The 27,316-nt window shown below is 36.7% G+C and overlaps 1 protein-coding gene across 6 annotated transcripts in view; it reads left to right on the forward strand.

Annotated features, from left to right (window-relative positions):
• The first annotated feature begins 17,621 nt into the window (after positions 1-17,621).
• The window catches only part of LOC106062466 (polypyrimidine tract-binding protein 2-like), a 153,605-nt gene continuing 143,910 nt past the window's right edge, over positions 17,622-27,316 (forward strand). For 3 of the 6 annotated variants that reach the window (XM_056029911.1, XM_056029914.1, XM_056029910.1), the window contains exon 1: positions 20,242-20,488. The gene's annotated coding sequence lies outside the window, so the exon portion shown is untranslated. Of the gene's footprint in view, positions 17,749-20,240; positions 20,489-27,316 lie in introns of those variants that run through there. The other 3 variants (XM_056029907.1, XM_056029913.1, XM_056029908.1) reach the window with 2 other exon arrangements.

Below are 27,316 nucleotides of genomic sequence, written 5' to 3' on the forward strand. Positions count from 1 at the left end.
TTGTATGCTATGAGCATAAAACACAAACACATTCTTTATCAAGCCATAGAAAGCTACACCTTATTGAACACAGGTGACGGAATCATTCAAGACCAAGTTAAAGGTATGGTTAGCACAGTGAATATATTCTGCTTTTGTTTGTCCAATCATATTAGAAGCACTATCATAGCCTTGGCATTGCATTTTATTTCATAAATATGGCGATTTTACAATACTTGGGGCAGGGCCGACCTCAGGTCGGAGGCCCAAGGCGAAGTGAATAGGGTGGCACCAATTCCAAATGAAATAAAAAAAAAAAAATTACGAGCCATCTACAATTGAAGGTAGTTTTTTAACAAAAAAAAAAAGCTGATAAACATCACATCTGCCTTTTAGATTTACTTTTTTAAGAGTTCAAGACAGATTTAGATCTAGAATCTATATTTACATGCCAATGCTATTACAGTAAATTAACTATTGGAACTTCCTCTTTTGGTTTTAAATTCGCCTTATTATTTTTATTAAATGAAAGTTGACAATGCCGTTTTTTTAAAACGCGATTAGGATTGGCGTTTTCCATATTTAAAGACATCCCAATATGACAATTTTGTCTATTTTTAATGACATTTTTAGTAGTTTTCAGGATAATTTAATAATTTCAGGAGATTTTCATGACTTTTTTTCGTATAGGCCTACTTTGCAATTTCTTCTTCTTTTTCTTATATAATACAGACGTTACTTCAAAAAAGAAGATGATTACGTCCTACGCGTCATGGTAAGTAACTGGTTTTTCCTGGCTGGCTCAGGCAACCCATTCCATGCTCTAATAGCACTAGGGAAGAAGGAGCATTTGTACACATTTATCCTAGCATATGGAACGAGGAGGCCATGGAAACCCTGTTATAAGTTATAATGGTTTAATTTAATAATTTATTACTAGTGTTAGCGCATAGGTTGCAGTGCCCTAAGACCGGCCCTGCGCCGATAGCACAAATGTGGTGAGTAGTTTTCTTGTGAGCCTGTCATCATATTATTATTATTAAGATACTCAATCCCCATGGTTGCCGTACCTTGTTGGACTTCACTTGAAGAGCAACTAAAAGTTGTTGTTTTTCATAGGGTTGGGGAAAGTATTATGATGTGTATGCGTAAGATACCCGATAATGTGATGTAGAGAAAAAGGGGGTGAACATAATCACTCTTTTTTAGATCGTTAAATAATTAGCTTTCAGCACTTTATAGACAAGCACACCATAGTTATAGGCCCTGTCACTGCTGATTGCCAATGTAATGGTGACGTGTTTATTAATAGTGAACCAAATCTCTCACATAGGCCTAGGCCGACTTTCTCCACAGACCATCAGAGATATCAGTTTTTCCAGCTCAATTCTTATTCTTTTAATCCCTTTGTTGTCTGTTTTCTCTTTTATTGTAATTTTAGTTTGATTGCCATGATTGGTCTATTCTGCCATACAACGTACTGCAAGCGGAACATATAGTCACCTTCATACCCTGACAGAATAGATAGGCGCCTGCGCCCTAGTCAAGAGTTCCTACAAGGTAAAAGGAAATGCAATCACTTAATGAATCGATTAGTCTACACACCGGTACATTTCAAGAGCAATGTGAATTACTTACAGTATCAAAATAAAATAAAATTTCATTTGTCAAAGTTGATGGTAAGGATAAATTCAATTTTAACTTTGCATTTTTTTAAAAGAATGTAATGAAAAAGAAAAGAAACTTGGTCTTAATTATAACACATTTTTTAGGTTTTATTTTTCATGTATATTTTTAACACTAGACTATGTATTGAATACACATTTAGGGAATGAAATTTCAGCGTCTTCTGGCCTTTTTCTCCTAGTAAGAAGAGAGAATTTTAAATAGGCTAATATTGATGTGTTTTCTTTCAGAACGCACTATTCATCCTAATAAAAAAAAAGTGACAGACACAATAATGAGAATAAAAATGAGAATACATTTTGAACAGTTAGGTCTTAATGTTCTTCTTGAATGGAGTGAAGCATGCTGCTGTTTGTAGGGTTTTCGTATTCAGTGATTTCAAATTATTTGGCCCATGTACTGATAAAGCGCAAACCGTAACTTTTGAGAGGAAAACGTGACACAATGATGTCCATGGAACGCACGGCTCTCTATGAGGGACATATAGTGGGATCAGTTCAGTAAGGTATGAGGGACAAATAGTGGGATCAGTTCAGTAAGGTATGTGGGACATATAGTGGGATCAGTTCTGTAAGGTACGAGGGACATATAGTGGGATCAGTTCTGTAAGGTACGAGGGACATATAGTGGGATCAGTTCTGTAAGGTACGAGGGACATATAGTGGGATCAGTTCTGTAAGGTATGAGGGACATATAGTGGGATCAGTTCAGTAAGGTATGAGGGACATATAGTGGGATCAGTTCAGTAAGGTATGAGGGACATATAGTGGGATCAGTTCTGTAAGGTATGAGGGACATATAGTGGGATCAGTTCAGTAAGATATGTGGGACATATAGTGGGATCAGTTCAGTAAGGTATGAGGGACATATAGTGGGATCAGTTCAGTAAGATATGTGGGACATATAGTGGGATCAGTTCAGTAAGGTATGAGGGACATATAGTGGGATCAGTTCAGTAAGATATGTGGGACAAATAGTGGGATCAGTTCAGTAAGGTATGAGGGACATATAGTGGGATCAGTTCAGTAAGGTATGAGGGACATATAGTGGGATCAGTTCAGTAAGATATGTGGGACATATAGTGGGATCAGTTCAGTAAGATATGTGGGACATATAGTGGGATCAGTTCAGTAAGGTATGAGGGACATATAGTGGGATCAGTTCAGTAAGATATGTGGGACATATTTAGAAAGCTTATGTCCACTCTGTCTGTCTGATGAAAAGTTATTGCTCCCACACCCACTCAAGCTGAAATTTCGCACAATTATTTCTTTTACCTGACAACACAATAATCAATGTAAAAAAAACAACAAAGAATTAGTTAATTAGCTATTGGTAATTAATTATTTTGTTTTGGATCGAACAAGGGAAAGAAATTGTACCTGACTAATGTGGAGCTATACGTTGGATTAATCCCATTAAAAATATGTAGAAAGAAATATGTGGTCGCTTTAAAGATTGAAACTAACAATAAATATAAAACCCTCTAATTTCATAAGCAAATCGCCTGGCACAGTGATTTGTGTGTTGGCTTTAGGAGGTTCAAACCCTCGTCTTCGACTTCAGGTTGTACCAACTTAAAAAAAAAACACATTTAAAAAGCGATCACGGTACCTTCACACAGACATCTCCTTCTTTCTCCACCATCCCTTTCCCAACTGGTGCAGACAAGTGATAGGATCATAGCGTAGTGAGAAAGCTAAAAGCATGAAATTGCGCTAAACAAAAGCCATTGGTAAAAATATTTCTTATCGCACAGATTTATTATTGTTAGTCTATATCTATTACAAATTTCATTACGTGACTGAACTTACTGATACAATTACGCTTCCTAAAAGCGTTGTTTTTTTAAAAAGTATTTTTAAAATGTTTTTCTTGTTTTTGTTGTAAACACACTGATAACAATGTGTGGCCACCTTCTATTCGATTCTTGCACTCTTGCCAGTGGAGTGTACGCAGGTGAGCTGTACCAGAATGGCGTCTTCTTTTGTCATAAGGTAACATATACCGCCAGCAATGCCCAGCAGTGGTCAAGACAAAAGAGTATGAATTCCATAGCTAGCTTTTTTTTTCTGACTTCGTTGACAAATTTGGTCGATTCTGGCCTAATTTGCGCAGGTGCGGATAGAGACTTTAGCAGAGCTGACTTATGTGTGGGTCAAAAGACACAATGGAATAAAAAAAAAAACTCCATTGTTATGTTACACTAAATATTGTTAGATTCACGCTTAAAAAAATATTTCGAAACATGCATTCGATAAAAAAAAATGACTTGGGGCCTTTTCATAAACGAAGTCCTTAGTGTATCCGGTATACAAAATATGGACGTAGTGATAGAGTATTTTCCAAAAATAACTAATTTGTCTGCAAGTTTGAACATCTAATTTCTTATCTCTTACATTTGAAGCACAAAGTAATTTTTGTATTATTAGTTGGCAACTGCAATCTTTCAATCTGGTATCCTTGACATTAATTTTATCTACTTATTTAGAAATCTCACTCTCCATTTCCCCATAGCGCTTTCTCATTTTTTTTTCTCTCTTGCAGTCATTAATTGCTTTATAGAATTTAGACCGTGTCTTAAAAACCAAAATGTAGACAAAGAATTTCTGTTAATAAGTTGCCCAATAGTTCTAAGGGATGCTACAATCGCAACATTGTATAAGAACAAAGGTGACAGAAGCGACTGCAACAATTACAGGGGAATCTCCCTCCTAAGTATTGTAGGCAAAGTCCTTGCTCGAGTGATACTTCCCAGGCTACAAAAACTCGCTGATCGGGTCTAGCCAGAATCACAATGCGGCTTTCGCTCGGGGAGATCCACGATTGACATGATTTTCTCCATCCGCCAACTTCAGGAAAAGTGCAGAGAACAAAGAATGCCTTTCTACATTGCATTCATCGACCTGACAAAAGGCCTTTGATCTAGTCAGCAGAGATGGTCTCTTTAAAATCTTACAGTTAATAGGCTGTCCACCCAAGCTACTAAATGTAATTGTCTCCTTCCACCAAAATATGATGGGCACAGTCATGGGCGTAGCCAGGATTTTTTTTCGGGGAGGGTTTTGGGGGGGGGGGGATTTTTTCTCCCCCCCCCCCCCACGAACAAAAAAATATATTTTTATATGTGTGTGTGTGTACATCATCTTTATTACATTCTGACCCTTCATTCTTTCGGAAGACGTTTATTGTGCCCTAGAATAGGTTCTTCCTGGAGTTAGTGAAAAAATTGTAGATTTCCCGCCTTAGCCAGCAAGGGTGTCTGGGGGAGCGCTAGGAGCTTCCCAATCGCGGGGCGGAGCCCCGCCGCCAAACGGTATTGAAAGCCAACAAAATGCATATTCTGAGGTATCTACAGTGTATTTTCCTGCTTTTAAAAAAGTTTTGTTTCAAAAAACTAATTTGCTATTCTTACTGACTTAGACCCTCCCGCGCCTTTCGGCGCATTTGCCGTCAAGCTGTTTCCATAAAAATCTGTCACTGGTAATGTCTGAAGCCTCTTCCCACCTGCTCTGAGGACCTCCATGAATGTGTGGCGCTAAGTTGTACTAGGATGTCATCGCAAATCTTCTTATGCGTAATTCATTTTGTCGGAGAACATGGCCCGCAAACCTTATGCGACGCTCTATCACAATCTTACTAAGGGGTCGACTCCCACTTCGGCATAGGATTTTATTGATTTAGACCCGATCTCTATAACTGACTCCTAAAATCTGTCTTAGCCATCTTTGTTGAGCCACATTTAGTGTTTTTCAATTTCGGCAGATGACTATTCACTGCACTTTATTAAGGAGCCCCGCCACTGGTAGAAATGTGTAACTGTAGTTTGTTTTAGAATAATATTGAAGATAGAGGTTTTCTACCTCAAAACACTCTGTAGAAAAATTTTAAACTCAAAACCATCAGGAGGGGTTTTAAACTTTTAAAAAAGCCATATGTAGGAAAGGGGTTTAAACCTAAAACCCCAATACGCTACGCTCAAATAATTTTTGTGTTTAATTTGCTTTTTTTTTATATTGAAGAGGTATTTTTTAGCATCAAACCCCTCAAGGGGGGGGGGGGTTAAACTCAAAACCTCTTTTGGCAACGCTCGTAGCATTTTGAGTGCTTAATTTGCTTTTTTTTTCTTACACTGAAGATGTATTTTTTAGCTTCAAACCCCGCTGGCGTGGGGTTTAAACTCAAAACTCCTTTGGCTACGCTCATAGATTTTAGAGTGAGTAATTTGCTTTTTTTTATATAATGAAGAGGTATTTTTTTAGCTTCAAACTCCACTGGAGGAGAGTTTATAACTCAAAACCCCTTTGACTACACTAATAACATTTTGAGTGTATAATTTGCTTTGTTTTTATTATTAAAGAGGTATTTTTTACCTTCAAACCCCGCTGAAGGGGGGTTTAAACTCAAAACTGATTCAAAACCCATTAAGCTACGCTCATAACATTTTGAGTGCGTAATTAGCTTTTTTTTTATATTGAAAAGGTATTTTTTTTAACTTCAAAACCCTGCTGAAGAGAGGTGGGGGGGGGGGTAAACTCAAAAAGCCTTTGGCTACGCTCACATAATTTTGAGTGTGTAGTTTGCTTTTTTTTTTTATATTGAAGAGGGGTTTTATCGTAAATTGTGCTTTTGGAATTTGGGGATTGTCGTTTGCATTTTTTGTTGGTTTTGTTTTATAGAAGAGTGGGATTTAACTGCAAAAACCCCAGGTAGGGGGTTTTAAATTCAAACCCCCCTGGTAGGGGTTTTTAAACTCAAACCCCCCTGGTAGGTGGTTTTAAACTCATAATCCCCTTGGTTGTGCTGGGGCAAGTGATGGTTTAGTATTAAAATCTCACCTAAAATAAACAAAATCAAAGCAAAAAATCAGTCACTAAATTCCGATCCCCCCCCCCTGCGGGGGGGGGGATTTCATTTCGGGGGGGGGGGGGGTTGAACCCCAAGAACCCCCCCCCCCGGCTACGCCCATGGGCACAGTGCAGTTCAACGGTGCCAGCACCGAAAGTTTCAGCATAAACAGCGGAGTTAAACAAAAATGTGTTCTGGCCCCAACCCTCTTAGGAATATCATTTTCACTGCTAATCCACAACGCGTTTGACAAATCCACCGAAGGCATCTATCTCCATTCCAGGTTTGATGGCAAACTCCTAAATATTGCCAGACTGAGGGCCAAAACTAAAACCAGAACCACCCTCGTAAGAGATATGTTATTCGCGGATGACGCAGCGGTAGTGGCACACACACACAAGAGGAACTTCAGTCACTAATGTCCCGCTTCTCTCAGGCTTGTAAAGAATATGGCTTAACTATTAGTACGAAGAAAACAAACGTTATGGGACCACCTGCTACAGCACCACCCTCCATCCTCATAGACGATAAGAAGCTCTACGCCGTAAATGAATTCTGCTATCTGGGATCCACAATTCAAGATGACCTGTCTCTAAAAGAGGAGATAAAAAAAAAACCCATAGGGAAGGCTGCCTCGACCTTCGCTAGACTCAGGCGTAGAGTTTGGGAAAACCAGAAACTCACTACAGTGACCAAAATGGAAGTTTACAAGGCATGCGTTATGAGTACACTACTGTATGGCAGTGAATCATGGACCACCTACGCAAAGCAAGAGAAAAAACTAAACTTATTCCATTTGCGATGTCTCCGTAGGATCTTGAAGATCACATGGAAAGAAAAAGTGTGCAATACTGAGATCCTTGTGCGAACAGGTATTCCCAGCATCTTTACAGCCCTCAGACAACGCCACTTGCGCTGGCTTGGACATGTTCGCCGAATGGAGGACAATCGCATCCAGAAAGTCATCCTCTACGGACAACTCGCGACTGCCTCAAGAAAAAACTGGTCGCCCCTACCCCCGTTACATAGATGTAATAAAACGGGACCTCAAATCAGTGAACATCAATACTGACAATTGGGAAGACATAGCTCTAGACCGCACCAGATGGAGAGTGACAGTGACCAAGAAAGCTATGGACAGTGAAAGAACATGGGTCTCAGCTCAGGAAGTAAAACGTACAATACGAAAAATGGCCAGCTCCACTACCACCGAAGCAAAAGCCATCTTAACCTGCGATATTTGTGGACAGGAGTGTCTCTCCAAAATAGGGCTCCAAGGCCACATGAAAAAGTGTGCGAGATGAACCATAGTCGTTCTACGACTGAAGGAGGCCACTTTTGTAATAGAAAAAATTGCCCAATAGTTCATAGTATTTAATAAGTCAAGTATGAAAGTTGACCAATAGTTCATAGTATAAAAAAAAGCGACAACTGTATGTGTTTGTTGTGTGATTTGTTTGATATAAGAGAATAAGATATCTCTTACCAATCTCGATGTATACAACGGCGAAAAAATGATTGTGAACGATAAAACCTTTGATAAAAGTACAGTTCAACACTATGGGCCTACTTGTTAGTTTTATCCCCAGGTAAGTCACCAAATTTTGAGAATTTACCTGTGCTAATTACTCCAAACGAAGAACAGTTAAAATGAAAGCCTCAGCGCAACTCATCAAACGTAATCAAAGAACCAGGAGAGAAAATTCGCCATTTCTCGCTGAGCATACGTTTTCTTAAGTGATTCGCCCACACCACCCCCTCACACCTGTTTGAAACATCAAATGATAGTGTTTCCATTTCTCACTTGGGTGTCAGGGCAGCTCTCTTTAACTGCTGGCTGAGTCAATATGTTCCGTATGGGGCTGATGTAGTGAACATGGCACAATGGTAGGCTTAGGGTGTGTGAGTAGACCTAGCTCTTTTTTTTTTATATATATACTTTATTTGGGTAAGTGGGAAAGGGTAGAGATGCTGAGATATATAAACCAAACCGTGTAGGCATTTCTATATATCGCAAGACGTGGCACTGTGTAGTCAATGTGTTCCAAGTCAGACCCGTTTGTCTGTAGGTCTTTACTACTAGAAGTAGTACTTTATGACCAACAGTCTTTACTGTCATCAACAATGTTTAGAAACCTTAGAAACCACTTGACCTCCCTATCGTGGTAACGTTAGTGTAGTCGATCTATAAACAAATATCTACTCAATGACCATGTCTAACCTACAACTTTTTATACTGTAGTATAGTTCACTTTTTAAAATCATTATCTAAATATATATTACTATACTGCCATAATCACATTTATCGCTAGTTGAAACTATTTGAAGCCTAATGATAGGCTAATACATTCACTCTTCTTCGTTATTACACGCCAAATGTTTATCAGGATTCCAGAGTTTTCTTCCATTAAAAATCGATCCTTAATTGTTATCGTTACCAATCATTTTATAAACATATTAAACCTCTCTATGTATCTAGGACTAGTAACTTATATTCTTATGAGATTTGAAAATACTGTATTCAACTCTATATAACAGGGGGAATAATGCGGTTTAGTTTTTATACAGTACTCTAACAGTTCTCACCTTGACTCCGCGAATATATTTGAAGCAATAAATTTGACTTTTACCTATTCTGATGTTTTATTCTTATTTTTAGTTTCATTCATCACCATCTCATATGCTGATCGAGCTTGCATGACCATGTTTATATGAACCTATAGCCAGGGCCGGATTTAAGGCAGACCAGGCTGGGCTACAGCCCCAGGGCCTCCTTGAGTCCTCCATAAAAGAGATAAAAATATATCCGTATTTCGACGGGTCAGAAACTTTGAATTTGTTTTGTAACATTTTTTTTTCATTTTTATGGCTGACAAAAATGTCGAAGTGTAGACTAGTAGCATACCGGTACTTGGAATAAGTCAATACAGCTCCGGATTTACGACAGTGCGTCTACCAAGGGCCTTACCCTCGACAAACTAAAAAATATACACTTTATAAAACTAAACTATGCCTATTAAATATATTGTTTAAAAGGAAAGTGAGATGAAATGTACAAGTTCTATGTCTTTCTTCTAAAATATAACATGCTTTTAGATATAACCATTCATAAGTGGCTCTTATTATGTACTAGTGCTGCCATTATGTAAGTAATAATTAGACATTATTCATTGTAATAAAAGCAAGCTTCATATTTATATTTGTGTTATGATATTGTCAAATTATGAGAACAAGTTAATTCGATTGTATCTGTTTGTTTGTAAAATGTTTTACGTGTTTCGGATGTTCCTTCAGAGTAGGACGACGGGGGATGGGAGCGGGCAGGAGTTGAAGGAGTGAGATAGATAAGGATGTTTTTATATAGATTTTAGCGATTATGACTAACCACACGGTTTAAATAAAATTATTATTAACGATTGTGACCAATTCTTATATTATCTCTATTACGTCGTGCTTTAAATTATAACGACTTTTGTTTTTTTTAATAATCTTTTTTCTCTTTTTATTACAATTATATAGCAAACCATTAATGCTTAAAGCATGTGCTACGGTCCAATCTATTTTGTGGACTCTGTAGTGGGGTGGGTAGGGGGGGTATCTTGGAGAAGGTTTCCATGCTGTCTTTATGCGCTCAGCAAACACAACTCTGCTCCAGTTGGGATTCGAAGTCTCACGGCCACGACGTAGTCAAACGGTAGTGGCATTTCAGCCGCATATCCCCCCCCCCCCCCACATAATCTGCTCTATTTATATCTTGCTTACTATCAACCGTCTCTTTTTCCTCGTTTTTTTCAAAAAATTCCTATGATCTACAGGCGTACAGACACTTATATCTATAGGAATTATTAACTTGAACGGTCCAAGTAATAGATCTATATCTCATGCCTTCACTTCAATTTGTCCAAGTAATAGATCTATATCTCATGCCTTCACTTCAATTTGTCCAAGTAATAGATCTATATCTCATGTCTTCACTTCAATTTGTCCAAGTAATAGATCTATATCTCATGTCTTCACTTCAATTTGTCCAAGTAATAGATCTATATCTCATGTCTTCACTTCAATTTGTCCAAGTAATAGATCTATATCTCATGTCTTCACTTCAATTTGTCCAAGTAATAGATCTATATCTCATGTCTTCACTTCAATTTGTCCAAGTAATAGATCTATATCTCATGTCTTCACTTCAATTTGTCCAAGTAATAGATCTATATCTCATGCCTTCACTTCAATTTGTCCAAGTAATAGATCTATATCTCATGTCTTCACTTCAATTTGTCCAAGTAATAGATCTATATCTCATGTCTTCACTTCAATTTGTCCAAGTAATAGATCTATATCTCATGCCTTCACTTCAATTTGTCCAGGTAATAGATCTATATCTCATGTCTTCACTTCAATTTGTCCAAGTAATAGATCTATATCTCATGTCTTCACTTCAATTTGTCCAAGTAATAGATCTATATCTCATGTCTTCACTTCAATTTGTCCAAGTAATAGATCTATATCTCATGTCTTCACTTCAATTTGTCCAGGTAATAGATCTATATCTCATGCCTTCACTTCAATTTGTCCAAGTAATAGATCTATATCTCATGCCTTCACTTCAATTTGTCCAAGTAATAGATCTATATCTCATGCCTTCACTTCAATTTGTCCAAGTAATAGATCTATATCTCATGCCTTCACTTCAATTTGTCCAAGTAATAGATCTATATCTCATGCCTTCACTTCAATTTGTCCAAGTAATAGATCTATATCTCATGCCTTCACTTCATTTTGTCCAAGTAATAGATCTATATCATCTCATGCCTTCACTTCAATTTGTCCAAGTAATAGACCTATATCTCATGCCTTCACTTCAATTTGTCCAAGTAATAGATCTATATCTCATGCCTTCACATCAATTTGTCCAAGTAATAGATCTATATCTCATGCCTTCACTTCAATTTGTCCAAGTAATAGATCTATATCTCATGCCTTCACTTCAATTTGTCCAAGTAATAGACCTATATCTCATGCCTTCACTTCAATTTGTCCAAGTAATAGATCTATATCTCATGCCTTCACTTCAATTTGTCCAAGTAATAGATCGATATCTCATGCCTTCACTTCAATTTGTCCAAGTAATAGACCTATATCTCATGCCTTCACTTTAATTTGTCCAAGTAATAGATCTATATCTCATGTCTTCACTTCAATTTGTCCAGGTAATAGATCTATATCTCATGCCTTCACTTCAATTTGTCCAAGTAATAGATCTATATCACATGCCTTCACTTCAATTTGTCCAAGTAATAGATCTATATCTCATGCCTTCACTTCAATTTGTCCAAGTAATAGATCTATATCTTATGCCTTCACTTCAATTTGTCCAAGTAATAGATCTATATCTCATGCCTTCACTTCAATTTGTCCAAGTAATAGACCTATATCTCATGCCTTCACTTCAATTTGTCCAAGTAATAGACCTATATCTCATGCCTTCACTTCAATTTGTCCAAGTAATAGACCTATATCTCATGCCTTCACTTCAATTTGTCCAAGTAATAGACCTATATCTCATGCCTTCACTTCAATTTGTCCAAGTAATAGATCTATATCTCATGCCTTCACTTCAATTTGTCCAGGTAATAGATCTATATCTCATGCCTTCACTTCAATTTGTCCAGGTAATAGATCTATATCTCATGTCTTCACTTCAATTTGTCCAAGTAATAGATCTATATCTCATGTCTTCACTTCAATTTGTCCAGGTAATAGATCTATATCTCATGTCTTCACTTCAATTTGTCCAAGTAATAGATCTATATCTCATGTCTTCACTTCAATTTGTCCAAGTAATAGATCTATATCTCATGTCTTCACTTCAATTTGTCCAAGTAATAGATCGATATCTCATGTCTTCACTTCAATTTGTCCAGGTAATAGATCTATATCTCATGCCTTCACTTCAATTTGTCCAAGTAATAGATCTATATCTCATGCCTTCACTTCAATTTGTCCAAGTAATAGATCTATATCTCATGCCTTCACTTCAATTTGTCCAAGTAATAGATCTATATCTCATGCCTTCACTTCAATTTGTCCAAGTAATAGACCTATATCTCATGCCTTCACTTCAATTTGTCCAAGTAATAGATCTATATCTCATGCCTTCACTTCAATTTGTCCAAGTAATAGATCTATATCTCATGCCTTCACTTCAATTTGTCCAAGTAATAGATCTATATCTCATGCCTTCACTTCAATTTGTCCAAGTAATAGACCTATATCTCATGCCTTCACTTCAATTTGTCCAAGTAATAGATCTATATCTCATGCCTTCACATCAATTTGTCCAAGTAATAGATCTATATCTCATGCCTTCACTTCAATTTGTCCAAGTAATAGACCTATATCTCATGCCTTCACTTCAATTTGTCCAATTAATAGATCTATATCTCATGCCTTCACTTCAATTTGTCCAAGTAATAGATCTATATCTCATGCCTTCACTTCAATTTGTCCAAGTAATAGATCTATATCTCATGCCTTCACTTCAATTTGTCCAAGTAATAGATCTATATCTCATGCCTTCACTTCAATTTGTCCAAGTAATAGACCTATATCTCATGCCTTCACTTCAATTTGTCCAAGTAATAGACCTATATCTCATGCCTTCACTTCAATTTGTCCAAGTAATAGATCTATATCTCATGCCTTCACTTCAATTTGTCCAAGTAATAGATCTATATCTCATGCCTTCACTTCAATTTGTCCAAGTAATAGATCTATATCTCATGCCTTCACTTCAATTTGTCCAAGTAATAGATCTATATCTCATGCCTTCACTTCAATTTGTCCAAGTAATAGACCTATATCTCATGCCTTCACTTCAATTTGTCCAAGTAATAGACCTATATCTCATGCCTTCACATCAATTTGTCCAAGTAATAGATCTATATCTCATGCCTTCACTTCAATTTGTCCAAGTAATAGACCTATATCTCATGCCTTCACTTCAATTTGTCCAAGTAATAGATCTATATCTCATGCCTTCACTTCAATTTGTCCAAGTAATAGATCTATATCTCATGCCTTCACTTCAATTTGTCCAAGTAATAGATCTATATCTCATGCCTTCACTTCAATTTGTCCAAGTAATAGATCTATATCTCATGCCTTCACTTCAATTTGTCCAAGTAATAGATCTATATCTCATGCCTTCACTTCAATTTGTCCAAGTAATAGATCTATATCTCATGCCTTCACTTCAATTTGTCCAAGTAATAGATCTATATCTCATGCCTTCACTTCAATTTGTCCAAGTAATAGATCTATATCTCATGCCTTCACTTCAATTTGTCCAAGTAATAGATCTATATCTCATGCCTTCACTTCAATTTGTCCAAGTAATAGACCATCTCATGCCTTCACTTCAATTTGTCCAAGTAATAGATCTATATCTCATGCCTTCACTTCAATTTGTCCAAGTAATAGATCTATATCTCATGCCTTCACTTCAATTTGTCCAAGTAATAGACCTATATCTCATGCCTTCACTTCAATTTGTCCAAGTAATAGACCTATATCTCATGCCTTCACTTCAATTTGTCCAAGTAATAGATCTATATCTCATGCCTTCACTTCAATTTGTCCAAGTAATAGACCTATATCTCATGCCTTCACTTCAATTTGTCCAAGTAATAGACCTATATCTCATGCCTTCACTTCAATTTGTCCAAGTAATAGATCTATATCTCATGCCTTCACTTCAATTTGTCCAAGTAATAGATCTATATCTCATGTCTTCACGTCAATTTGTCCAAGTAATAGATCTATATCTCATGCCTTCACTTCAATTTGTCCAAGTAATAGATCTATATCTCATGCCTTCACTTCAATTTGTCCAAGTAATAGATCTATATCTCATGTCTTCACTTCAATTTGTCCAAGTAATAGATCTATATCTCATGTCTTCACTTCAATTTGTCCAAGTAATAGACCTATATCTCATGCCTTCACTTCAATTTGTCCAAGTAATAGATCTATATCTCATGCCTTCACTTCAATTTGTCCAAGTAATAGATCTATATCTCATGCCTTCACTTCAATTTGTCCAAGTAATAGATCTATATCTCATGTCTTCACTTCAATTTGTCCAAGTAATAGATCTATATCTCATGTCTTCACTTCAATTTGTCCAGGTAATAGATCTATATCTCATGTCTTCACTTCAATTTGTCCAAGTAATAGATCTATATCTCATGTCTTCACTTCAATTTGTCCAAGTAATAGATCTATATCTCATGTCTTCACTTCAATTTGTCCAAGTAATAGATCGATATCTCATGTCTTCACTTCAATTTGTCCAGGTAATAGATCTATATCTCATGCCTTCACTTCAATTTGTCCAAGTAATAGATCTATATCTCATGCCTTCACTTCAATTTGTCCAAGTAATAGATCTATATCTCATGCCTTCACTTCAATTTGTCCAAGTAATAGATCTATATCTCATGCCTTCACTTCAATTTGTCCAAGTAATAGACCTATATCTCATGCCTTCACTTCAATTTGTCCAAGTAATAGATCTATATCTCATGCCTTCACTTCAATTTGTCCAAGTAATAGATCTATATCTCATGCCTTCACTTCAATTTGTCCAAGTAATAGATCTATATCTCATGCCTTCACTTCAATTTGTCCAAGTAATAGACCTATATCTCATGCCTTCACTTCAATTTGTCCAAGTAATAGATCTATATCTCATGCCTTCACATCAATTTGTCCAAGTAATAGATCTATATCTCATGCCTTCACTTCAATTTGTCCAAGTAATAGACCTATATCTCATGCCTTCACTTCAATTTGTCCAATTAATAGATCTATATCTCATGCCTTCACTTCAATTTGTCCAAGTAATAGATCTATATCTCATGCCTTCACTTCAATTTGTCCAAGTAATAGATCTATATCTCATGCCTTCACTTCAATTTGTCCAAGTAATAGATCTATATCTCATGCCTTCACTTCAATTTGTCCAAGTAATAGACCTATATCTCATGCCTTCACTTCAATTTGTCCAAGTAATAGACCTATATCTCATGCCTTCACTTCAATTTGTCCAAGTAATAGATCTATATCTCATGCCTTCACTTCAATTTGTCCAAGTAATAGATCTATATCTCATGCCTTCACTTCAATTTGTCCAAGTAATAGATCTATATCTCATGCCTTCACTTCAATTTGTCCAAGTAATAGATCTATATCTCATGCCTTCACTTCAATTTGTCCAAGTAATAGACCTATATCTCATGCCTTCACTTCAATTTGTCCAAGTAATAGACCTATATCTCATGCCTTCACATCAATTTGTCCAAGTAATAGATCTATATCTCATGCCTTCACTTCAATTTGTCCAAGTAATAGACCTATATCTCATGCCTTCACTTCAATTTGTCCAAGTAATAGATCTATATCTCATGCCTTCACTTCAATTTGTCCAAGTAATAGATCTATATCTCATGCCTTCACTTCAATTTGTCCAAGTAATAGATCTATATCTCATGCCTTCACTTCAATTTGTCCAAGTAATAGATCTATATCTCATGCCTTCACTTCAATTTGTCCAAGTAATAGATCTATATCTCATGCCTTCACTTCAATTTGTCCAAGTAATAGATCTATATCTCATGCCTTCACTTCAATTTGTCCAAGTAATAGATCTATATCTCATGCCTTCACTTCAATTTGTCCAAGTAATAGATCTATATCTCATGCCTTCACTTCAATTTGTCCAAGTAATAGATCTATATCTCATGCCTTCACTTCAATTTGTCCAAGTAATAGACCATCTCATGCCTTCACTTCAATTTGTCCAAGTAATAGATCTATATCTCATGCCTTCACTTCAATTTGTCCAAGTAATAGATCTATATCTCATGCCTTCACTTCAATTTGTCCAAGTAATAGACCTATATCTCATGCCTTCACTTCAATTTGTCCAAGTAATAGACCTATATCTCATGCCTTCACTTCAATTTGTCCAAGTAATAGATCTATATCTCATGCCTTCACTTCAATTTGTCCAAGTAATAGACCTATATCTCATGCCTTCACTTCAATTTGTCCAAGTAATAGACCTATATCTCATGCCTTCACTTCAATTTGTCCAAGTAATAGATCTATATCTCATGCCTTCACTTCAATTTGTCCAAGTAATAGATCTATATCTCATGTCTTCACGTCAATTTGTCCAAGTAATAGATCTATATCTCATGCCTTCACTTCAATTTGTCCAAGTAATAGATCTATATCTCATGCCTTCACTTCAATTTGTCCAAGTAATAGATCTATATCTCATGTCTTCACTTCAATTTGTCCAAGTAATAGATCTATATCTCATGTCTTCACTTCAATTTGTCCAAGTAATAGACCTATATCTCATGCCTTCACTTCAATTTGTCCAAGTAATAGATCTATATCTCATGCCTTCACTTCAATTTGTCCAAGTAATAGATCTATATCTCATGCCTTCACTTCAATTTGTCCAAGTAATAGATCTATATCTCATGTCTTCACTTCAATTTGTCCAAGTAATAGATCTATATCTCATGTCTTCACTTCAATTTGTCCAAGTAATAGATCTATATCTCATGTCTTCACTTCAATTTGCTCTCCAGCTTTGCCTTTTTTCACTTGATGGCTTACATCGAATATAGAAGAAAAAGAAGCCATTTTGGATCTAATCTTAGGTCTATCTTTATCAAACCTAAACAAAACCTAGCCTACGTATCTTTCTGACTTATTATTTATCTAAGCCAACCTCTCTCTCTCTGCCTCTCTCTCTCTCTCTATCCCACTTTACGCATCAGCCCCAGTTCTCCTTATCTATCTCACTCCTTACAATATCAACTCTTCAATTTTACCTTTCACCACACACTGCTACCTCTCAATATAATTATTCACTTCCGAACTACCCCCTCCCCCTTTTTTTTTTTCTGTTTTTTTCCCCTTACGTCCATTTGTCTCCCCATCGCTCACGCCCTGAGTCCAGCGCCCTCTCTTGTTCACCAGATGCACCCAGCGAGGGCGAGGCTGTAGAGGATCTGCTCGAGTCTGACGTTACCCCCCCCCTCCATTCCCTATTGTTTTGTGACTTTGTGATGCCAGATGTCATTATCTTAATGCTCACAGCCTCCTGGTCTGCTGTCACTTCCAACAGGATTAACGGAGTGACACAAAAGAGAGGTAAGTCAATCTAAACATACTAGAAGTGAGTCGTTCACAGGAAATAAAGGATTACCTAGAAGCGTACAACTACTCATAAACATTTTTTATGTACAAACAATTTTATATTCTAAAAAGATCAAAAGTCTTTCCCAAATTTTTAACATTACACACACATCCATTATATATATTTATTATATGTTATATATGTGTATACATCTATATGGCTTGTCTTGGAGTCCGAAGATGAAAGGAAGAATGCAGTATTTCACGATGCCAAATATTGCAGTTCCTCTAGTCTGCGCTCATCATGTTTCAAGTGGTATTTAATGTTTGTATGTTACCACCATACACATAATATTTATTTATGTCTATGGTTACCATCGAAAGGAAATGTGAAACACTTTAAGGCAGATTAAAATTGCAGTAACATGAAATACATTTGAATGGAGAAGATTATGTCTCATAAGGAGACTAATGAAGCTAATCAATCACAGAAACATTCGGTAATGTGTTTATTATTTGATTTGCTGCAACTGGTGTGACCTATTTTTGTTTGTTTTAAGTTGTCTACGTAAATGTAAGTGTCTCGACAACACAAGGCATTTGAAATTATTTTTATAAAAATCAAAATTTAAATTTCAAGCGAAGCAGGAACGTATCTTTATCAAACCCACTTGTAATTGTATAATGTACTGGTAGGAAATTAAAGTAAGAATGCAGATTAAAGTGTGTGTTTGTGTGTGCGCGCGTGTGTGAAAGAAAATCATCTCCCTTTGAACCTTACACTTGAGGGCTAAACATGTGCACATGTTGTTACAATGTCTCACGTTTTGGAGGATTTGAGTTTAGCTGGGTTTAACTCTGTGCTACTATCATAGTTCGGTACGCTCTCTCTTTTTTAAAAAAATTATAACAACTCTCACAATTATTGTTCATATATAATATTCCACAAGTTTTTCTCCCCATCATTGGGTTTTATTTTGCCTCTGAGGTAGAGTGAGCTGGACTTCCTTGTCTCAAGTCTGCTAATTTAAAAAAAAAACGGACGCAGTGAATAAAAACTGAACTGAAGCATTTAATGTACCCTTTAACCAACATAACAAATCTTATTTAAAACATTTTGTAGGAATTGCCAATACGTCGTAGAATACCCTCCGATACTTTACTGTAGTAATTCCCTTAGTAATTATATGTTGAAGTTTAAATATTTACTCCAGTTTTATGTTACAAAACAATATGTCACATAATTTACAATTTCCAGCAGGTAGCTTCTCATTCGATATTTCAAATGAATCACATAGAAAGTAAATTTTCATTGTGTCCATTTTGAGAGGCCAACAGTCTAAGTCTTAAACAAAACACAGACTTATGGCCCCTCTTCCATGCAATGGTCACATGACTAGAAAATAATCAAAAAAATTAGCTAATTGATTACCAAAAACATGAAGTCAAGTATTACACTAATGGATACATTGTAGGCTTCGTATTGCCCTGTATCTGAAACCGTCACAAGATACTTTATTAAAATATTTCATAGATTTATACAGGTTTAATAAAATTGTTTAAAAATTCTTTATGCACTACACATTGATTGAACTATATGTATCTGATAAGCAAATGTTTGAGTTTTTTTTTCCTGCGCATTTAAGAATTAGTTTGCCTTGTTTTCATTGTAAGGCTACATACAAAAAAAAAAAAAAATGTTAACTATTGGTAGATAAGGAGTTTGAAAAAAAGAAGAAAAAAAAAGATAGTAATAGTTAAAAAAAGAAATTTAAATAATAGCGTTCAAGACACAAAGAGGGGTGGGGGGAACGAAGGAGTGTGAATCTAAGAGAGAGAGAGAGAGAGAGAGAGAGAGATTGTTCATGAAGAAGAGAAAGATGACAGTTACTATATTTCTAATGTGTATGAAGAAACTGCTTTAGTTGCCAAAGGTAGACTTTTTTTTTGTCTTTTAATGTTTAGATAATGAGATTGTAACTTTTCAAACTATTATGATCCACATCCTAGATCTCTGGTCTAGTGCCCTCCCCTCGTGTACACACTTTTCAGTATTGTCACAAAAGGACCAGTGACTAGAAGGCACAGTCCCACAGTTCCACTGAAGTGCTATGTACCAAGACATATGACGACTGCATTTTTTATGAGCAGTCAACTTTTCCATCTACCTCCGAGAACAATTGCAGTGATTTAGTCGTCCTCGAGCACACCCTCTGTGTGCTATGCTTGAATGGAGAGTTTAGTCCTACTCTTACCTCCCCTTCTCGTGTTGGACCAAAGTTCTGCTTTCTCCCCCAACTCCTGACCCTTTCTGTTCTCTCGACAGGTAGAATTCCACCCCACTCCACCCACCCAGTTTGAACTTCAACCACCGGAAAGCTAGCCTCTATTATTTTCGGGTGAAAACTGGCCAGGGACAAGTTTTTTTTTTCTTCTTTTCCTCCACAGTCTGTCTGTCACTAGCTAGGCTACTTTTAACTTGGTGTGTGTGTGTTATCACATAGTGCTAGCGGGTTTGGAGGGGGACCGTTCGCCCCGTGACACCAGTTGTGTTTCCCATCGGTCTCGCTACAAGGCCATCAGTGTCTCTGTCGTAGCGTTACACTGTTGACACTCCGAACTATTTCATGCCTTTATTTTAAGCAACTTCAAAGACTTAGAGCTCTCTTCTAGTGCTGGATATTCTACGCTAGACCATTCAATACAAAAGGACTGTTTAAATAGCGATTTTATGACAGCATTTTGATAAGGCAAGGTAATTTAAAAAAATGACATTGATTTAACGTGCATTTTATGTGCAGCCCATCTAGAAGTTAGATTTGACATAGTAGATAGCATTAATAATTAGGTTCAAATTAAATTAAAAAAATATCTATTGTCCGAATTAAGTTCATTTTTGTATAGATCTAGGTCATTCTAGGTGTATTGAGTTCAGACTTAAGTATTGTTCCGATCCATTTTCCCCACTGCCTTTTATTTTTTTTTTTACATGTCTATTTATTTCTTGTGTTTTCATTCTAAACTGAACTATTCTATTACACTCTAAACAGTGAACCAATGTTTGGAATGTGTAGCATGGACTCTCCACGGGGAAGTGAATATGTTGTGCTGTGGCAATCTATGAAACTATCCTATTGTTTTGTTGTAGCTCAATGAAATAAATCTCGTGTCTAATGAAGACATTACATAATTGTGTTTCTTAGTAACAGATTCATTAGTCCAACAAATGAGTTGTGCCTGAAGCTACTCTTGGAAGTTAAGCACTTTTACCGTGTGTCTGATCATGACGTAATAGAATGAATCTAGACACCTGTTTTAATAGGACATAATCCTTGTCTAATTATGAAATTGATGAACGAATCACATTCTTTAATGGGATGAGCAGAGTACCTGTCTATCTACCATGTCCATTTTAATTCTAGTTCATTCAGTTACAAAAATAGCTTACCATAGACTGGCCTAGACCTATAACTCATGTCTCAATATTGAAACAGACTGGCCTAGACCTATAACTCATGTCTCAATATTGAAACAGACTGGCCTAGACCTATAACTCATGTCTCAATATTGAAACAGACTGGCCTAGACCTATAACTCATGTCTCAATATTGAAACAGACTGGCCTAGACCTATAACTCATGTCTCAATATTGAAACAGACAGAAGTTTCTACTCACGGATACACACTCCGTCTATAAGTCACAGACTTAGTCTAGACTGGCCTAGACCTATAACTCATGTCTCAATATTGAAACAGACAGAAGTTTCTACTCACGGATACACACTCCGTCTATAAGTCACAGACTTAGTCTAGACTGGCCTAGACCTATAACTCATGTCTCAATATTGAAACAGACAGAAGTTTCTACTCACGGATACACACTCCGTCTATAAGTCACAGACTTAGTCTAGACTACAATTATAACAAATTTTCTTCTTTGCGTCTTGTCACCTTCACCTATCCTGTTGGACGTTGTGTCACCACACAAGATCTATTTACCATCTTTCTCCATTTCTCTCTTCTTTTTTTTTTTTGATAGAATCTCTTTCAATGACAGGCCCGTCCATTCTTTTATGTTGTCTTTCTATCCCTTTCTATGTCTGCCTCCTTTTCTTTTTTTTCTGCTTCTGTTCCCTGAAGGAAGGTTTTTGAGCTCCCCGAGAACCTTGTGATACAGCCAGCCATAAAGTTTGCGTTTTTTTTTTTGTATTTTTTTTACCGTAGTTAGCAGATCATCGTGGGGTCCGATCGCTGAACTGATCGTGTCTCTAATCTCTTCGTTTGTGATGTGGTCTTTGTTAGTGATGTGGTCTTTGTTAGTGATACCTAGGATCTTTCTGTAGCCTCTAAATCTCGCGACTATATACATCGTGTTAAAATGGCATGACACAATGATGCACAACATACATTTGTAGCCACTCTGAAGTCTTCTGATGGAGCACATTGAAATACATTCCGTACATCATTGTGCTAAAAGACGAGTCTGTTGACACACTTAGAAGTAAACTTGACCTTTTAGATTGATCAGCTTGTTGTTTGAAAGTCTCCATGATCAAGAACTGATTTAATGCTACATCTAATCATCAGTGATCCCACGTGATCTGCACACGAGTCTCTTAAAGATTGAAGGCTCTAACCTGATGTAGTCCGTATAATAAGGGTGCTAACAACTCAGAGATGAACCCAATGCCAAGCGTAGATTAAAAAAAAATTATAATTAAAAAAATCATACGGAAGCAGGTGCGAGCCAAAGTGTCTGTAACAGGTGACAGGAGGGTAGCAACCCCTCTGCACCTACTTCCTATTGGGGAGGAGTCACTTATTGAATCAGGACAGTGTGTGTCCCTAACGCCTGGGTAAAACTTGTGCAGACATTACAAATATCTCAACGATTATCTTTTGATCTCCTCTTGTCCTGTATACAACACTAGGGAATAGGAACCAAAACTTGGTGAACCAAATGTAAGACATTGTCAACCAAAATAACTTGTAATATAAAACACTGTGATCCAAATATCTGTCATAAAACATGGTGAAGCAATGACATAACTGATGATTGAATGACATCGGTACATCTTGACCTATGACTGAATGACATAACTTAACTGATGATTGAATGACATACAGTACATCTTAACCTATGACTGAATGACACAACTTAACTGATGATTGAATGGCATAGGTACATCTTATCCTATGACTGAATGACATATCTTAACTGATGATTGAATGACATAGGTACATCTTAACCTATGACTGAATGACATAACTGACGATTGAATGACTTAGGTACATCTTAACCTATGACTGAATGACATATCTTAACTGATGATTGAATGAAATATATCTTGACTAATGATTGAACGACATTAGCAAGCGATTGAATGCTATGTTTTGAATGACAAGTAGCTGTCATATGTATGCTGTATGTCTTGATTGGCATTTGAAGGACATACATATTTCTTTAGCTGTTAATGGATATACCAAACGACACATGATATGTTAATGGAATGTCGTATTTTTTTAGCGGCTTTTGAACGTAATCAATGACATCTGTAACATTGAACGTAATCAATGACATCTGTAACATTGAACGTAATCAATGACATCTGTAACAGTGAACGTAATCAATGACATCTGTAACATTGAACGTAATCAATGACATCTGTAACATTGAACGTAATCAATGACATCTGTAACAGTGAACGTAATCAATGACATCTGTAACATTGTCATCACCTGAGAGCTGGCCCTGAAGACTTTCACTAGTTTTCTCGGTTACTTTTCAAACTTAATATTGCGAAGAACGTCGTCTATTGAATAGTACACACGTAGCATGAGGAAACAAATTGAATCTTTGAACTTTCAAATTGTTAATAAGCTTTGTTGCATGTGCACAGTTTCAAATTGTTCATGAGCTTGTTGTCTGTGCACAGTTTCAAGTTGTTCATGAGCTTGTTGTCTGTGCACAGTTTCAAATTGTTCATGAGCTTGTTGTCTGTGCACAGTTTCAAGTTGTTAATAAGCTTGTTGTCTGTGCACAGTTTCAAATTGTTCATGAGCTTGTTGTCTGTGAACAGTTTCAAGTTGTTAATAAGCTTGTTCTTTTGTGCACAGTTTCAAGTTGTTCATGAGCTTGTTGTCTGTGCACAGTTTCAAATTGTTCATGAGCTTGTTGTCTGTGCACAGTTTCAAGTTGTTAATAAGCTTGTTGTCTGTGCACAGTTTCAAGTTGTTAATAAGCTTGTTGTCTGTGCACAGTTTCAAATTGTTCATGAGCTTGTTGTCTGTGAACAGTCTCAAGTTGTTAATAAGCTTGTTCTTTTGTGCACAGTTTCAAGTTGTTCATGAGCTTGTTGTCTGTGCACAGTTTCAAGTTGTTCATGAGCTTGTTGTATGTGCACAGTTTCAAGTTGTTCATAAGCTTGTTGTCTGTGCACAGTTTCAAGTTGTTCATGAGCTTGTTGTCTGTGAACAGTTTCAAGTTGTTAATGAGCTTGTTGTCTGTGCACAGTTTCAAGTTGTTAATAAGCTTGTTCTTTTGTGCACAGTTTCAAGTTGTTCATGAGCTTGTTGTCTGTGCACAGTTTCAAGTTGTTCATGAGCTTGTTGTCTGTGCACAGTTTCAAGTTGTTAATAAGCTTGTTCTTTTGTGCACAGTTTCAAGTTGTTAATAAGCTTGTTCTTTTGTGCACAGTTTCAAGTTGTTCATGAGCTTGTTGTCTGTGCACAGTTTCAAATTGTTCATGAGCTTGTTGTCTGTGCACAGTTTCAAGTTGTTCATGAGCTTGTTGTCTGTGAACAGTTTCAAATTGTTCATGAGCTTGTTGTCTGTGAACAGTTTCAAGTTGTTAATAAGCTTGTTCTTTTGTGAACAGTTTCAAGTTGTTAATAAGCTTGTTCTTTTGTGCACAGTTTCAAGTTGTTCATGAGCTTGTTGTATGTGCACAGTTTCAAGTTGTTCATGAGCTTGTTGTCTGTGCACAGTTTCAAGTTGTTCATGAGCTTGTTGTCTGTGCACAGTTTCAAGTTGTTCATGAGCTTGTTGTATGTGAACAGTTTCAAGTTGTTCATGAGCTTGTTGTCTGTGCACAGTTTCAAGTTGTTCATGAGCTTGTTGTCTGTGCACAGTTTCAAGTTGTTCATGAGCTTGTTGTATGTGAACAGTTTCAAGTTGTTCATGAGCTTGTTGTATGTGAACAGTTTCAAGTTGTTCATGAGCTTGTTGTCTGTGCACAGTTTCAAGTTGTTCATGAGCTTGTTGTCTGTGCACAGTTTCAAGTTGTTCATGAGCTTGTTGTCTGTGCACAGTTTCAAGTTGTTCATGAGCTTGTTGTCTGTGCACAGTTTCAAGTTGTTCATGAGCTTGTTGTATGTGCACAGTTTCAAGTTGTTCATGAGCTTGTTGTATGTGAACAGTTTCAAGTTGTTCATGAGCTTGTTGTCTGTGCACAGTTTCAAGTTGTTCATGAGCTTGTTGTATGTGAACAGTTTCAAGTTGTTCATGAGCTTGTTGTATGTGCACAGTTTCAAGTTGTTCATGAGCTTGTTGTCTGTGCACAGTTTCAAGTTGTTCATGAGCTTGTTGTCTGTGCACAGTTTCAAATTGTTCATGAGCTTGTTGTCTGTGAACAGTTTCAAGTTGTTCATGAGCTTGTTGTATGTGCACAGTTTCAAGTTGTTCATGAGCTTGTTGTCTGTGCACAGTTTCAAGTTGTTCATGAGCTTGTTGTCTGTGCACAGTTTCAAATTGTTCATGAGCTTGTTGTCTGTGCACAGTTTCAAGTTGTTCATGAGCTTGTTGTCTGTGCACAGTTTCAAGTTGTTCATGACCTTGTTGTCTGTGAACAGTTTTAAGTTGTTAATAAGCTTGTTCTTTTGTGCACAGTTTCAAGTTGTTAATAAGCTTGTTCTTTTGTGCACAGTTTCAATGTAACTGGAATGTTTTCCTGTAGAGGACTTTGAGGTATTAACAAACCCAGTACATCCTGAAAGTCCTAAGAGTTTAATCCATCTGCTCCTTGTATTATTCAGTACATGGTTCTAAGATATGAACCAAGCTGTTGAAAAAACATTTCTCTAGAAACTTCGAGGTTGACGAGTACATCGAAGCTGTGGCTTAACTTCTACTCTTACAAATACCTGCAGAAGAATCTCCCAGGCACATCTGTTGCTCTTAACGTTTACTCTGACAAAAAAATTATATTTGTGTAACTCTTTAAGTGCATTCTGACCCAGAGTTAATCTCCCCCGCCCCACACTAAAGTTACTAGTTATTACAAAGCGTAAATCAACTCTGTCTGTCAGTCTGGTAAAAAGTTTAAACACATTAGTTCTACCACACATATTCTCGGAACACATTAGTTCTACCACACATATTCTCGGAACACATTAGTTCTACCACACATATTCTCGGAACACATTAGTTCTACCACACATATTCTTGGAACACATTAGTTCTACCACATATATTCTCGGAACACATTAGTTCTACCACACATATTCTTGGAACACATTAGTTCTACCACACATATTCTCGGAACACATTAGTTCTACCACACATATTCTCGGAACACATTAGTTCTACCACACATATTCTCGGAACACATTAGTTCTACCACATATATTCTCGGAACACATTAGTTCTACCACACATATTCTTGGAACACATTAGTTCTACCACACATATTCTCGGAACACATTAGTTCTACCACACATATTCTCGGAACACATTAGTTCTACCACACATATTCTCGGAACACATTAGTTCTACCACACATATTCTCGGAACACATTAGTTCTACCACACATATTCTCGGAACACATTAGTTCTACCACACATATTCTCGGAACACATTAGTTCTACCACACATATTCTTGGAACACATTAGTTCTACCACATATATTCTCGGAACACATTAGTTCTACCACACATATTCTTGGAACACATTAGTTCTACCACACATATTCTCGGAACACATTAGTTCTACCACACATATTCTCGGAACACATTAGTTCTACCACACATATTCTCGGAACACATTAGTTCTACCACATATATTCTCGGAACACATTAGTTCTACCACACATATTCTTGGAACACATTAGTTCTACCACACATATTCTCGGAACACATTAGTTCTACCACACATATTCTCGGAACACATTAGTTCTACCACACATATTCTCGGAACACATTAGTTCTACCACACATATTCTCGGAACACATTAGTTCTACCACACATATTCTCGGAACACATTAGTTCTACCACACATATTCTCGGAACACATTAGTTCTACCACACATATTCTCGGAACACATTAGTTCTACCACACATATTCTCGGAACACATTAGTTCTACCACACATATTCTCGGAACACATTAGTTCTACCACACACACATTCTCGGAACACATTAGTTCTACCACACATATTCTCGGAACACATTAGTTCTACCACACATATTCTCGGAACACATTAGTTCTACCACACATATTCTCGGAACACATTAGTTCTACCACATATATTCTCGGAACACATTAGTTCTACCACACATATTCTTGGAACACGTTGAAACTTTAC

Source organism: Biomphalaria glabrata, chromosome 5 (assembly GCF_947242115.1).
Source record: "Biomphalaria glabrata chromosome 5, xgBioGlab47.1, whole genome shotgun sequence".
Lineage (NCBI taxonomy): Eukaryota > Metazoa > Mollusca > Gastropoda > Planorbidae > Biomphalaria > Biomphalaria glabrata.